Consider the following 15,380-nt stretch of genomic DNA (forward strand, 5'->3'; position numbering starts at 1 on the left):
GTCAGATCCAACTCATGACAGCTTCATGTATTCTAGGGCAAAACTGAACCCCATAGGGTTTTCTTTTAGCCATGTTGCTTGGTGAGTTCCAACAACCAACCTTGTGGTTAGTAGATGATACAAACTCTGCCATTCAGGGACCTCTTTAGTTACTAGCTGAACACTGAACTGTTTGTTCCATTCAGGGACTCCTCTCCAATGACTAGTCATTATTTACAAGAATGTCTTGCCCTCAGCAATCCCCATCCTCCTGAGCCTGCCTTACATTTTGCAATCACAGTTATTAACCCTTTAAAACACTATATATTACTTTATTTTTGTTTCATAGACTCTATGAAAGTAGGCTTTTATATCTGTTATATTAATTGCTGCAAAGCCAAAAACTTTAACAGAACTTGACCTATGCTGTTGCTGTTAAATACTAACCAATTGGTGCTGACCCATAGTGACCCTGTATCAGGTTTAAAAGCAGTATCTGGTGAGTTTGAGCCATTAACCTTGTGGTTTTCAGTCCAGTGCTTATCCTACAGTGTTATACCAGGACTTTAAACCTAACCTATAGTTGGTGCTTAATAAATATTTTTGAATCAATATAAGATAGCTATCATACTTTGGTGCTGTAGGATCAGCAATAGACTGCTAACCACAAGGTCAGCAGTTTAAACACACCAGCTGCTCTTCAAAAACCTCATGTTGTTGTTGTTGTTGTTGTTGTCAGGTGCCATCGAGTCGGAACTGACTCATAATGACCCCATGCACAGCAGAACGAAACAATGTCCGATCCTGGGCCAACCTCACTACCGCTGCCACACTTGACGCCATCAATGATGTCACCTGGCTGATCCATCTCGTTGGGGGTCTTCCTCTTTTTCTCTGACCCTCCACCTTACCCAGCATGACATCCTTGCTGTCATGTCATGTCAAAAACCTCATACAAGGCCATTATTAATTAAAACTGACTCAGTGGCATTTAAAAGCAATGACATCTTCACTTAGGATTATTATTGTCATTATGTTTTCCTATTGCATCTTCCTATTGGTCACAATTTTATATTCCTAGTTTCATAACAGAAGAAATGTAATTACTTGCTATAATGAAACTTTCAAAACGTTTTATACCTTCAAAGAATTAACTAAGGGTAAATAACTTGACCTGAATTACCTTGGATTTTGAAGCAAATTGGACTTCTGACCTTTGGTCCCTCATATTTAAATCACCAGTTTTGGGGAAAAACAAGATGAAAGAAAAATGGACACATGTGAATTATGATTCTGGCCAAGAATATTGAATATATTAAGGATTTTCTTGGGAGAAGAACATCCAGGATGCTCCTTAGAAAAAAGAATAGTAAGACTTTATTTCTCTTAACTTTGCACATGTTATTGGGAGGGACCAGTCCCTGGAGGAGGACATTGTGCTTAGTAAAGTGAATGATCAATGAAAAAAAGGAAGACACCCACCCCACCCCCCTGCCCCACAACAAGAAAGGTCGACACAGTAACTGTAACAATGAACTCAAACTTGCTTACTATTTATGAGAATGATATAGGAGTAAGCAATGTTTTGTTCTGTTTGCTAGGTTTCAAAATTGACTTGCTGGCACCTAAAAACAAGAGTTATACAAAGTATTTTTCAGTGGGTTCTCACTCTTTCTAATTTTGCATTTTATCCCTTCCTCACAAAGGTCAATTTCTCTATCTTATCAAAGTTGAATATTTGCAATAAAGTACAAGTAGGAGAAGAATCAGGACCCTCCTTCTTCCTGACTCATCAGTGCTTAGCCCTAATTAACTGATTGCACAGCCTGTCTCCATCACTTAGTTGCCATGTCCACGGCATCTCACTGGTTCTTGATTTCATGATGATGTTGCCTCACATAATCCTGCAGTGTCTCTCCCACTCACACTGATTTATCTTTTAGGCCTGATTAAATCTTTGATTATCATCAATATTTGCCTTTTAGAATTCTATCTGGGGCTAGCTTTTCCAGTCTGGTCCTAATACCCTTTGTTGTAATTTCTAATTTCCTTTAAGGACATCTTGAAGTGTGAGATTGATGACAGGGCACAGAGGGGACTAGAATTTTAATAATGTGGGAGGTGGGAAAATGGTATTGATATCAATGCATTAATTTAGGACTTGAAGCATCTAAATCCTTCCCTACGTGGGATTCTCACAAGAAAGATAACATACAAGGAGACCACTTTAGGATGCAAGGTTATGGCAGAGAATAAAAACTAGTAAGAAATAAAGACAGAGTTGGTTTGTTTGCTTTTAATATCCCTGAAGATTTCCTATGAGTACTCTCAGGGCAAACAAACTATATATAACTTGACTTTTGTATCCTAAGTACTCAGTATGGTGTCCAGTACATAAAAGGAATAAATGAATAATTCTCGCTGATATGTTGGTAAGGATGGAAATAAGGCAGTAGCACTTAGAATTATAAATCTTCCGTGAGCTTTGTGATTTCTTTTTATCAGAATTCTTATGGCTGGTGTGGTGCTGTAGGGCAAGCACTGCACTGCAAAGTCAATTTGAATTGCAAAGTCAGCAGTTCAAACTCAGCAACCACTCCTCTGAGACCCTACACAGGGTAGCTATGAGTTGGACTCAATAGCACTTAACAACAACAACTACAATTGCCAGTGGAACTTTTGTGGCAATGTGGATTAAGCATTGCACTGCTAACCAAAAGGTCAGATGTTCAAACACACTAGCCAATCCACAGAGAAATATGAAGCTGTCTGATCCTATAAAGATTTATAGTCTCAGGAACCCTAAATAGGTCACTATGAGTCAGAATTGTTTTGATGGCTATGGAAAGACATAAGTGTGAGACATAAGTGTGAGAAAAATGAACAAACAATGTTCACAAGGTCAATTTACCACGCCTTGTATGGGAGAAAGAATAACTGGGCATGAGTGAACTATCTAGCTCATCACTTAGAAATAATTGTAGGAAAAAATTAACTCTGCTAATCTATTTATAGCATTTAGAAAAGGACTACCATACATGTTCAATAAATGTCTGTTATTATATATATTACCATGGATTTTGAATCTACCAGTCACTCTACTTGGAGAAAGATGAGGCTTTCTACTCCCAGAAAGATTTAAAGCCTCAGAAATCCTATATAGGATCTCTATGAGCAGTAGCCCAGCATAGATTTCTAATATTTCATTAGGTAAATCTGCTGTACAAGGCCTCTTTGAAGTGTTCAAGAGCAAAGATATCAGTTTGAGGACTAAGATACGCCTGGACCAAGTAATGGCATTTTCAATTGTCTCACATGCTGCAAAAGTTGAACAATGAATAAGGAATATCCTAGAAGTATTGATACATTTGAATCATGGTGTTATAGAAGAATATTAAAAGTTCCATAAGCTGCCGGAAGAACAAACAAATCTGTCTTAGAAGAAGCACAGTCAGAATGTACCTAGAAGCTCTGATGGCCGAAGTTCTCTTATACTTCGGATGTATTATCATGATGGACCAGACCCTGGAGACATCATGATTGGTCAAGTGAAGGGTCAGCAAAAAGGAGGAAGAGATTGGCACAGTGACAACAGCAATGGTCTCAAGGGTAGCAACAATTGTGAGGTTGGCAAAGGGCAGGACCATGTTTCATTCTGTTTTGCATAGCATTGCTTTGAGTCAGAACCAACTCTTAGACACCTAACCATAACAATTTCTCTATCATTCTATTATACATGGGGTCATCATATGTCACAGTCCAACTAATGCCAACTAATAACAACATCATTATAAATGTTAATTACGATTTTCATTACCCATAGAGTTTTAAAAGAATATAAATTTCTGATCCTGACACCCAAGAATTTCAGTCACTGAGTCCAGACTCTGGAAACTTTCTTTTAAAAGGTGACTATGATAATTCTAAGATAGCTGTTGATTAAGCCCTTATATGTCCCAGGGAACTTTTATGCTATCAAAGTTAGACAAGGCATGACTGAGGAACTATACAATCTTTTGTACCAGTCCCAAGACCAGAGAGAGTTAAGAGCCATATTTCTTTTCACATTCTGTGTTATTAGTCTTAAATTTTTCAGTGCTTCTCAGCCATAATGTATTTTAGATGTGGAAAATTATCATGTGTAAGGACATTTCATTCATCTCAATTTAGCCATCAGGTTTAAACCTTCTGACATAATCCTAGCTTGTTTTTGATTCTGGAGAGTGCTAGTCAGAAAGATGGGTTTAAGTAAAGAGTTCCAAATGCTGTTTTAGGCTGGGTTCTCTAGAGAAGTAAAACCAGTGAAACTGATATATGCATATATAAAGATAAGTTTTTATCATGGAAATGGCTCATACAGTTGTAGAGATGGGGGAGTCCCAAGAACAAGGCAGATTAATCAAGACTGGCTGGTCACACAATAGGCAGGCAAGCTTGTCTGGCAGGTAAGCTGCTGGTGCCTCCCAGGGTTGGCCAGTAACAGAGAAGGCCACTGACTCAAGTCCAAAGAACCGGCAGTCAGAGAATGAGTCTGATGCAAGATCCAGATCCAGTATAGAGCAATCAAGCCTTATGTACAATATACTGGAAGCAGTCCACACCCCTGAGGAGACTTCCCTTCAATTGACTGGATTCTCATAGCAGAACTCATTATGTAATTGACTACATTATATTAGATCTCATCATGAGGGATAACTACATCTCTACTACCAAACCACTGAGAAGCCTGGCCCTGTTAAGTCGACACACAACCTTAAGTATCACAAATGCTAACAGTTGTAGGAATTTCCAACTCAATATGTCCAAATAGGTTTCATTATTTCTTCTCATTCTGACTTTTCTGTTAAATGACCGTATTCTCCAACCAGTCTTCCAACTATCAATCTAGAATTCATCTCCATATATTTCACCCTATTAGCCTCCAAATAGTAGAATAGTATATATACTCAACCTCAGAACTTCTTCCTTATCAATCCCTACTCTTTGCCCCTGTCTCAATTTATACCCTTCTTATTTCCTTCTGGGGCATATGCCAGTCCTCAACTTCAATCTCTCTATTTATCAGACTGTGCTCTATGTTGTGACATTACTCTGCTTGAAGCTCTTCATTGACTCCTCAGTGGCTATGAGCTTATCAACAAAATTTTTGTTACAGAACAAAAGGATCTCCATAGCATATTGCAAAACAATATGTTAAGCAGTTAAGGAGCTAGGCCTTGGAATCTGATAATGCTGAGTTGATTCATGATTTCATCACTGTATGACCTTGAGAAATTCTGCTAACTTTTCTGTTGCTTAGTTTCCTCATTCATAAAATTGACATGCTAATAATGTCTTCACAGATTTTTTTTTTTTTAAACATTAAATGATATGCAATGCATATCAATGATTGTGAGGTTAGCACAGGACCAGACAGGGCTTCGTTCTGTTGTGCATAGGGTTGCTGTGAGTCTGTACCAACTCGATGGCACTAATAATACCATCAACAGTGTTAAGTATGAGAAGTCCTGGTAGCATAGTAAGTTATGCGTTAAACTGCTAACTGCAAGGTCAGTGGTTTGAGTCTACCGGTCACTCCCCTAAAGGTGGGGGTAGAAGAATCTGCTTTCTGCTCCCCTAAAATTTTACAACCTCAGAAACAATATACAGAGTAACTATTAGTTAGAACCAACTCGATAGCAAACAACTACCACTATCAATGCTTACTTGACACACAGTGGAGCAAATGCTTCTTGCCTTCCATACAAGAGATTCAGGTTAGATTCTTGGCATATGCCCTTCATGTGCAGCCACCACCATCTGTCAGTAGAGATGTGTATTGTTATAATGTTCAATAGGTTTCAGCAAAGCTTCCAAATGAAGACGGACTAGGAAGAAAAGTTCGTTGATCTGTTTAAAGTTACTCAGTGAAAATTTTATGGATCTCAAAGGTCTGATCCACAACTGATCATGGAGATGGTGCAACACCAGGCTGCATTTTAATTTGCTTTGCTTGGGGCTGGCTAAGCAGCAGCAGTTCCTAACAATAACAGAGCGATGTTATTGTTAAGTGCTGTCGAGCCAGTTCTGAATTATCTAGTTCCTGTATATGATCTCCAATAAGCGGTTGGTAGTTTGACCCTCCAACCGCTTGGTTAGCAGTACAATGCTTACTGCACAGTACCTCACCAGGACTCCAAAAATCTGAAATGATATTTGCCAAAACCTGAAGTAAGTGCTAAATCAATGTTGTTGTTGTTTAGTGCTACAGAGTTGGTTCAACTCATAGTAACCCTGTATAGCGTTTCCAAAGAGTGGCTGGTGAGTCTGTATCACTGATCTTATTGCTATCATTCTAGAACTTATGCTACAGTGTCATACCAGGACTCCTAGATAAATACTAGTAGTTGTATTTGATGTATTTATTATTTTTATTATTATTATTATTAGTTGTTGTTGTTAGGTGTTGACAAGTTAGAGCCAACTTATAGTGACCTAATGCACAACAGAGCGAAACACTGCACGTCCTGCACCATCCTCACAATTGTTACATTTGAGCCCACTGTTGCTGCCACTGTGTTGACCCATATTGTTGTGGGTCTTCTTTTATTTTGTTGCACCTCTATTTACTAAGCACAACATCCTCTGGGGACTAGTCCCTCCTGATAATATGTCCAAGGTATAAGTAAGAGCATACTAGCTGTACTTCTTCCAGCACACATTTGTTCTTCTGACATTCCATGGTACTTTTAATATTCTTCTTCAATATTTATATTCAAATACATCAATTTTACTATGGTCTGCCTTATTCATTGTCTAATTTTCAAATTCACATGAGGTGGTTGAAAATACTATAAGTTCGGTCAGGCACACTTAACTCCACAAACTGAAATCTTTGCTTGTAAATATGTTAAAGAGGTCTTGTGCAGCAGATTTCCCCAATGCAATCTGTCATTTGATATCTTGACTGCTGCTTCCACCATTGCTGATTGTGCATCTAAGCAAAATGAACCTTTGACAACTTCAATCTTTTTTCCATTTATCATGATATTATTTACTGGTCCAGTTGTGAGGATTGTTGTTTTCTTTACTCTGAGGTGTTATTGCTAGTAGTGCTAACAGTATAATCTGTCTATGCTTGTATCTTTCAACTCTCATCTTTCCTGTGTCTTCCTACGTCCCTGTGTCCCTTTTCTACCCCAGTCACAAGGGATGCCTCACCATTCCCTGAACATGCAATCTTCTATCATTCTGCTCATGCTGACAAAATTACCTCTTTTTACATTATCTGAGTAGCAAATGTCATTTAATCCTAAAGACCTGGCTCAAATAGCATGGAGGCCTCCAGCCTGCCCTTCTCTTTCTAAGAACACTCAGTTCATATTTCCATTACAGATAGAAGGACAAAAAGTGGTGCTGTCAGGAACACTCTATTTTATCAAAGACTAAATGAACTGCTGTGAGTGGTAAGAAAAATAACAAATTAAAAAACAATATTTTCTGTGAAATTGAAATACTTTCTATTGCAATTCAGGAGATTACAAACCTCTAAGGAAAACAATGAGTGGGCATGAAATGTAGCCTAAGTACTGGATTTCTAATCTCAAAATCAACAGTTCAAACTCAGCAGTTGCTCTTTAGGAATCCTTTTCAGTGTGGGTATGAGTGATAGCCAACTCAATGACAATATGTTTATAAACACACACTGTATATGTGTGTCAACCACTTATCTGTTAGTTTGTCTTACTGTGGTTGCTTGTGAATTGCTGTGATTCTGGAAGCTATGCTACAGGTATTTTAAATACCAGCAGGTCACCCACGGTGGACAGGTTTCAGATGAGCTTCCACAAATATAGACTAGGAAGAAGGAAAGACAAACTACTTCCTAATATTTAGTCACTGAAAACCTTATGAATAGCAGAGAAACACTCTCAGATATTGTGCTGGCAAACAAGCCCCTCAGGTTGTAAGGCACTCAAAATGCGACTGGGGAAGAGCTGCCTCCTCAAAGTAAAGTTGACAGTGGTGATGACAGGAATGGAGTAAGGCTTTCAGAAGTCAAACACTTGAGACTTTCATTTGCTGATGCGGCACAACTCAAAATGAAGAGAAACAGCTATAAACATCCATTAATAATTGGAACATGGAATGTATGAAGTATGAATCTAAGAAAATTGGAAATTGTCAAAAATGAAATGGAATGCATAAACGTTGAAATCTTAGGCATTAGTGAGCTGAAATAGACTAGTACTGGCCTTTAAAAAAATGTTTTAAAGTAAATTATGTGATAGTTTACATGGGAGAACATTAGCTTTACATTCATCCTATCACATTATCATTACATTGCCTTGGTTACAATCCCATCCGTGCATCATCACCCAACCAAAGGGTACACCCCACAAGCCTGCCCCCTGGTTGTCAGCACACAGCTCCTCTCCCTTTCTGGGTCTAGAGTTCCCAGCTGCTCCATCTTTCCACATCATCCTCTATGCCTCCATCTCTAGCATCACTGTTTCTCTGGGTAGCGTCCCACACTCCGCTCTTCTCCCTTGATGGTCCCAGAGCCCTCCGCTCCTGGACTACAAAGTCAACCACTTAGTTCCTTTTGCTAAAAAAATGTCTACCTTTACATTTCCAACCCTCAAAGTCAGTCCTGATAGTAATTATTCACTATTGTACTACATGAGTGCTATCCACATCTCCTTTCATCAGTCCCACCCAGACAGATTAGATACTACTCAGTGGAGATTCTGCCTTTGTCCACACCTTTGGAGCTAGGCTGCCTCTTGAAAGCTTGTGAACCAGTCACTTCTTGCCTTTGTAGTCATACCCACACACCATTTTGGGTAGCCAATGTCCAAGTTGCCCATCCCTGTCTACCCTGTGTATTGAGGGGGTGGGAATGATCCTCACTGTAAAGATTTGTTCCTTCTTTTGAGCTACTGCATCCATAGGTGCAGGTCAAGTTCATCAAATTGTATCAGATTACTGTCATTTTCCTCTTCTTTCTTCTTGTAGTTGAGCTATGAACATCCAGCCATTGAAGCCAGGTCAAGTGGGTATTGCCTGTAAGTGTGGGTTTCTTATGCATATGCACTCTCTTCTTACCAGCTGGACACTTCACTCTTCACTCTAGTCCTCAGAACCTATGTCACTGACTCTGGGCCCATGAGTCCCTGGGTCTTGCCATACTGATAGCAAACCAGGTCTCCACCCAGATACACAGGAGTGTATTGAACATGGTTGGACTTAGCTCACAGCTTCAGTGCTGCTTTACCCTCACTTCCCCTTATTGGTGACCAACGTGGTCACCAGTCAGAGCATGTGTCTGCTCATATATTCCATTGAGTCTCAGTCTTGGAAGGGGGTTTGCCCTGAGGGTACCCAACCACTTGCCTTGATGTCTCCTGGGCGAGCAACTTGCTTGTTATTGTAGTAGTCAGTCAGACTGCAATTATTGTTTTTGAATTTTTCTGTCGGTCTTTCTTTTAAGAAGTATCTTCTGTTCTTCTAGCCACTCCAGGCTGGTCTGCTTGTCCTTTCCAGTGGAAATTTCCCACCTCAGAAGATTCTAGATGGCGTTCAGTATTCCACCTAAGGTCTTATGTAATGCAGAGGCTCCACAGGAAGCCTCCTTCACTGGGCACATTGTAGCCTCATTTTAAGTATTCTAATCAGTTATAGGCAGAAGACGGACTTACAAGCTTTCTATGGTGATATTTCTGGCTATTCCTTTCTCTCCCCCTTAAGTGTTTATTTTATAATGGTATGCAAGGGAAACCAAGATTCAAAAGACAGCCAAGCATCTTAACATTATTTCCCCTCTTTTGCACATTCCAACTATGTCTCAATCCCTGTATCCCCAAGTCCTTTTGTTCCAAGGCTGTGCATATATCATTATTTACCACTTTCCCACTTAGCCCATGCAAGCCTACCTAATTGTTTTCTCATCTGCCTTGTTCTTCCATTCCCCTCCCCCTTCTTTTGTATTGCCCTACTCCCTAGCACCCAAACTATCCCGTGTCTATTCCCTACCCTGTGGTCTATGTTTCCTTCCCTCCCATCACTCCACCCCCCACCCCACATTCCAGTAACCAGTAAATAATCCCCCCCTCCCCTTTAGTATGGTTTCTTTTTCTTTGTCTTTTACAGTAGTGTTTCTTATGCAGTATTTCTCCTTTTTTAACTAACTAATTTCACTCAACATAATGTCCTCAAGGTTCATCCATGTTGTGCGATAGCTCACAGCTTCCTTGTTATTCTTCAAGGTAGCATAATATTCCATTGTGTGTATGTACCACAGTGTGTTTATCCATTCTTCCCTTTCTGGACACTTAGAATGTCTCTACCTTTTTACTATTGTAAATAGTGCTGCTGTGAACACTGGTGTGCATATATCTACTCGTGTTATGGCTTGTATTTCTTGTGGATAAGTACCAAGTAGAGGAATTGGTGGATCATAAGGTATTTCTAATTCCAACCTTCTGAGGAAGCGCCATATTGTTTTCCAGAGAGGATGGACCATTTTGCAATCCCACCAGCAATGCAGGAGCGTCCTATCTCCACATCTTTGCCAGCATTAATTGTTGTCTATTTTTTGATCTTTGCTGTTATTGCTGGTGTGAGATAATATCTCATTGTTGTTTTGATTTGCATCTAATGGCTAGTCGGAGTTCTGGTGTACCACTGTGGGCTAATGTGCTGGACTGCAAAGTTGTTTGAGCCACAAGGTTGGTGGTTCAAGCTTACCAGCAGCTCCTTAGAAATCCAATACAGGGTTGCTATGGGTCGGAAATGACTCAACACCACTTAAAAACAACAATGGCTAGTGATCATGAACATTTCTTATGTTTGTTGGCTGCCCAGATCTCCTCCTTGGTGAAGTGTCTGTTCATTTCCTGTGCCCATTTTTTAATTGGGTTATTTGTCTTTTTCTTGTAGAGGTGCTGTAGTTTCCAATATATTTTAGAAATGAGTCCTGTGTCTGATGCGTCATTGCAAAAGATTTTTTTCTCATTCTGTGGGTTCCCTTTTTATTCTTCTAGTGAAGTCTTTTGATGCACATAAGTTATTAATTTTTAGTATGTCCCATTCATCAATTTGTCTATTTTTGATTGTGTCATTTTCAAAATGTTTGGTAGTCTGTGTATTTCCTGAATTGGAGCCCTAGCATTTGTTCCTATTTTTTCATTGATGACATTCATAAGTTTGGGATTCACATTTAGGTCTTTAATCTATGCTGAGTTGGTTTTTATATAAGACATGAGGTGAAGGTCTTGTTTTAATCTTTTGTATATCGCTTTCCAGTTATGACAGCACCATCTGTTAAAGAGACTATCACCTCCTCTTGCAATGTATTTAAGTCCTTTGTCAAAAATCAGTTGGCTGTATGTAGATAGGTTAATTTCTGGATTCCTGATTCTGTTCTATTAATTAATGTATCTTTCATTGTACCAGGACCAAGCAGTTTTGTCCACTGTGGCCATGTAATAAATTTTGAAATAGCGGAGTGAGAGATTTCCAACCTTATTCTTCTTAAGCAGTGCTTTGCTTATTCTGGGTCTCTTTCCTTTCCATATAAAGTTTGTAATTGTTTTTTCCATCTCTTTAAAGAATGGTGTTGAAATCTGATTGGGATTGCATTATATGTATAAATTGCTTTGGGCATTATTTACATTTTCACAATGTTAAATCTTCCTACCCAAGAGAATTGTACATTCTTCCATTTTTGTAGGTCTCTTTTAGTTTCTTGAGGTAGTGTTTTATAGTCTTCTTTGTATAAGTCCTTTGTTTCTCTGGTTACGTTTATTCCTAGATATTTTATCCTTTGGGCAGCTCTTATAAATGGTATTGTTTTCCTAATGTCCTTTTCAGCAATGTCGTTTTTGGTATAGAGGAATCTAAGTAATTTTTGTATGTTGATCTTATATCCTGTGACTTTGCTGAATCTTCCAATGAGGCTTAGTAGTTTTTTTTCTGAGTCTTTGAAGGTTTCTATGTATAGGATCACATCATCTTCAAATAGAGAGAGTTTTGTTTCCTCTTTGCTAATTTGGATGCCTTTAATTTCCCTGTCTTACCATATAGCTCTTGCTAAGACTTCCAGCACAATATTGAATAGGAGTGGTGACAAAGGGCATCCTTGTCTGATTCCTGTGGCTTTCAGTTTCTCTCCATTGAGAGTAATGTAGGCTGTTGGTTTTGTATATATGTTTTTAATTATGTTGAGGAATTTCTCTTCAATTCCTACTTTGTTAAGTGCTTTTATCAGGAATGGATGTTGGATTTTGTTCAAATGCCTTTTCTGCATCAATTGATATGATCAAGTGGTTCTTTTCCTTTTTCTTATTTATATGGAGGATTACATTGATCATTTTTCTAATGTTTAGGCATCCTTGCATCCCTGATATGAATCCCACTTGATTTGATCTGCTGCTGGATTCTGTTGGCTGGGATTTTGTTGAGAATTTTTGCATCTCTGTTCATGAGGGAAATTGGTCTATAATTTTCTTTCTTAGTAATGTCCTACCCTGGTTTTGAAATAGGGTTATGCTTGCTTCATAAAATGTATTAGGAAGTTTTCCATCCTCTTCTACATTCTGGAATAATTTGAGTAGAAAAAGGTGACAGCTCTTCCCTGAATGTTTGGTAGAATTCACCAATGAAGCTATCTAGGCCTGCATTTCTTTTGAGTGGGAGTTTTTTGATGACCTGGTCAATTTCTTTTTTTTGTTCAGGTTTTCTACTTCACTCTGTGTAAGTTTAGGAAGGTCATGTTTTTCTAAAAATGTATCCATCTTTTCAGAGTTTTCAAATTTGTTGGAGAACAACTTTTCATAGTATTCTGTTATTATCAATTTGATTTCCTTTTGTTCCATTGTGACATCGCCCATGTGGTTTCTAATTCCTGCTATTTGTGTCCTCTCCCTCTTTTCTTTTGTTAGGTTTGCCAATGGTCTGTCAATTTTGTTAATCCTTTCAAAGAACCAGCTTCTTGTCCTGTTGATTCGTTCTATATTTTTTTCTGTTTTCTATCTCATTTATTTCTGGTCTAATTTTTATTATTTATTTTCTTTTGTTGGCTGTAGGTTCCCTCTACAGCCTATTGGTCTGTTTCTAATTGTTGCAGAAGATGTGTTAATGTCTTAATTTTGGTTCTTTCTCCTTTTTGGATGTGTGCCTTTATTATAATAAATTGTCCTCTCAGCACTGCTTTTGCTGTGTCCCAAAGATATTGGTGTGTTGTGTTTTTGTTCTTGTTTGTTTATAGGAACTTTGTGAGTTCACGTTTAATTTCTTCTACTACCCAGACACTTTTCAGCAGGGTGTTGGTCAGTTTCCATGTATTTGACTTTATTTCCTTGGTCTTCCTATTGTTGATTTCTAATTTGATAGTATTGTGGTCTGACAAGATGCTTTGTAGTATTTTGATATTTGTAAATTTATGGAGGTTTGTTTTGTGGCCTAACACATGGCCTATTCTGGAGAATGATCCATGTGCACTGGAAAAGAATGTGTATTGTGCTGTTGTTGGGTTGAATGCTCTGTACACATCTATGAGGTCCAGTTGGCTGATTGTGTTGTTTACTTCCTCTGTGTCTTTGTCAAGTTTCTTTCTGGTTGGCCTATCTATTTTTGAAACTAGTGTATTAAAATCACCCACGATTATTGTAGTTTTGTCAATTTCTTTCTTCAAATCTATTAGAGTTTGCTTTATATATTTTGGAGCTCTTTCATTGGGAGCATAGATATTTATTATGGTTATATCATCTTGTTCAATTGTCCCTTTAATCATGAGATAATGTCCATCTTTATCTATTATGCTGTTTTTTACCTTAAAGTTTATTTTATCAGAGATTAGTACTGCCACTCCTGTTCGTTTTTTTATTGCAATCAGCTTGTGTGTGTTTTTTTTTTTTTTCCATCCTTTGACTTTTAATCTGTTTTTGTCTCTGTGAGTGAGATGTGTCTCTTACAGACAGCATATTAAAGGATCTTGTTTTCTTATCCATTCTGCCACCCTCTGTCTTTTAACTGGTACATTTAATCCTTTTACATTCAGTGCAATGATCGATAGGTATGGATTAATTGCTGTCATTATGTTAGTTTTTTTTGTGGTGTTGTTGCTTTCTTTGTTCAGCATGTTTTCCTGTGCTAAGTTCATGATTTGTGTGTTCTTTCTTGTGAGTTTCCTCATAGTTTTAATGTTTCCATGTTCTTCTTGGATTTTCATTTTCTTGGTATGTTGTGAAGTGTTAATTTTCATTGGGGTTATCTTATTGGGGTGATCCATTATAGTGCAGTCTATTTTATCCTGTAATCTACCTGATCTTCTCACCATCTGGATCTCTGTTCCTACATGTTTACCTTCTTTCACATTGTAATTGTTTTGATCATAGACTGGCCTCCCAGAATCTCTGTGTATTTTCCTATAGTTTTGTTTTGTTCTCTACTCTTCCATTTGACTTAGTTCTGGGAGGTGCTGCCACATAGCTTATTACTAATCACAAGCATAACAACAATTGTGAGATTGGAGGAGTGTTTCATTCTGTTTTGCATTGGGTCACTATGAGTCAGCACCAACATGAAGGCACCTAACAACAAGCTGATTGTGTAGATTTTTATTGTGGAGCTATAGGATAAGCATTGGATTGTCAATCATAAGGCCAGTGGTTCAGAGTCACCAGCTGCTCCTTGGAAACCTTATGTAGAGCAACTATGAGTTGGAACTGACTCAGACATTTAACAACAAAAATAGCACCCAAAGCTGATGCAGCCTCAACAGTAAACTTGGATTTAGGATTGTTAGATTTACTCAGTGCAATAAAGTGACTCTACAATCCATTGTAATAGAACATTTTATGACCTGCAGTACATAATAATGTAAATATCTATTGCTCCTGCTATAGCAAGCCTAAAACCAAACTCACTGCTGTCAAGTCAATACTGACTCACAGCCACACTATAGAACAGAGAACTGCCCCATAGGATTTCTAAGCCTGTAATCTCTAAGAAGCAGACTGTCACATCTTTCTCTCATGGAGCAGCCGATGGGTTAAAACTATCAACTTTAGCCACTGAGTACTTAATCACTGTGTCACCAAGTCTCCATCATTTCTGCTATATTTACTTAAAGTAATAATAGCTCTATGTATTAAATCTTATCTTTTGCTAAATATGTATATGTGATCTTTTAATATGCAATACAGTCCCATTGAATATAATAGAGCTTGGGGACATAGAAGTTGGTCAAGGTCACACAACTAGCAAGAGATAGAGTTGAATTTGGAACCCAGGTGTGCTGGAATCCAAATTTTCTGTGTCTCTTCCTGTCTTCTTGTCTTTTAAATTGAAAGAAATTTCACCCTCTTCTAAAAAACGATTATTTTGTTTCTTTTTTGAGTGATCCACTTTCACCATGG

General features: G+C 38.2%; 1 pseudogene; it reads left to right on the top strand.

The window, feature by feature from the left end:
• The first annotated feature begins 4,347 nt into the window (after positions 1 to 4,347).
• LOC102812305 overlaps positions 4,348 to 15,380 on the top strand; it is a 46,321-nt pseudogene continuing 35,288 nt past the window's right edge.

Source organism: Chrysochloris asiatica, unplaced genomic scaffold, assembly GCF_000296735.1.
Source record: "Chrysochloris asiatica unplaced genomic scaffold, ChrAsi1.0 scaffold00108, whole genome shotgun sequence".
Taxonomy (NCBI): Eukaryota; Metazoa; Chordata; class Mammalia; order Afrosoricida; family Chrysochloridae; genus Chrysochloris; species Chrysochloris asiatica.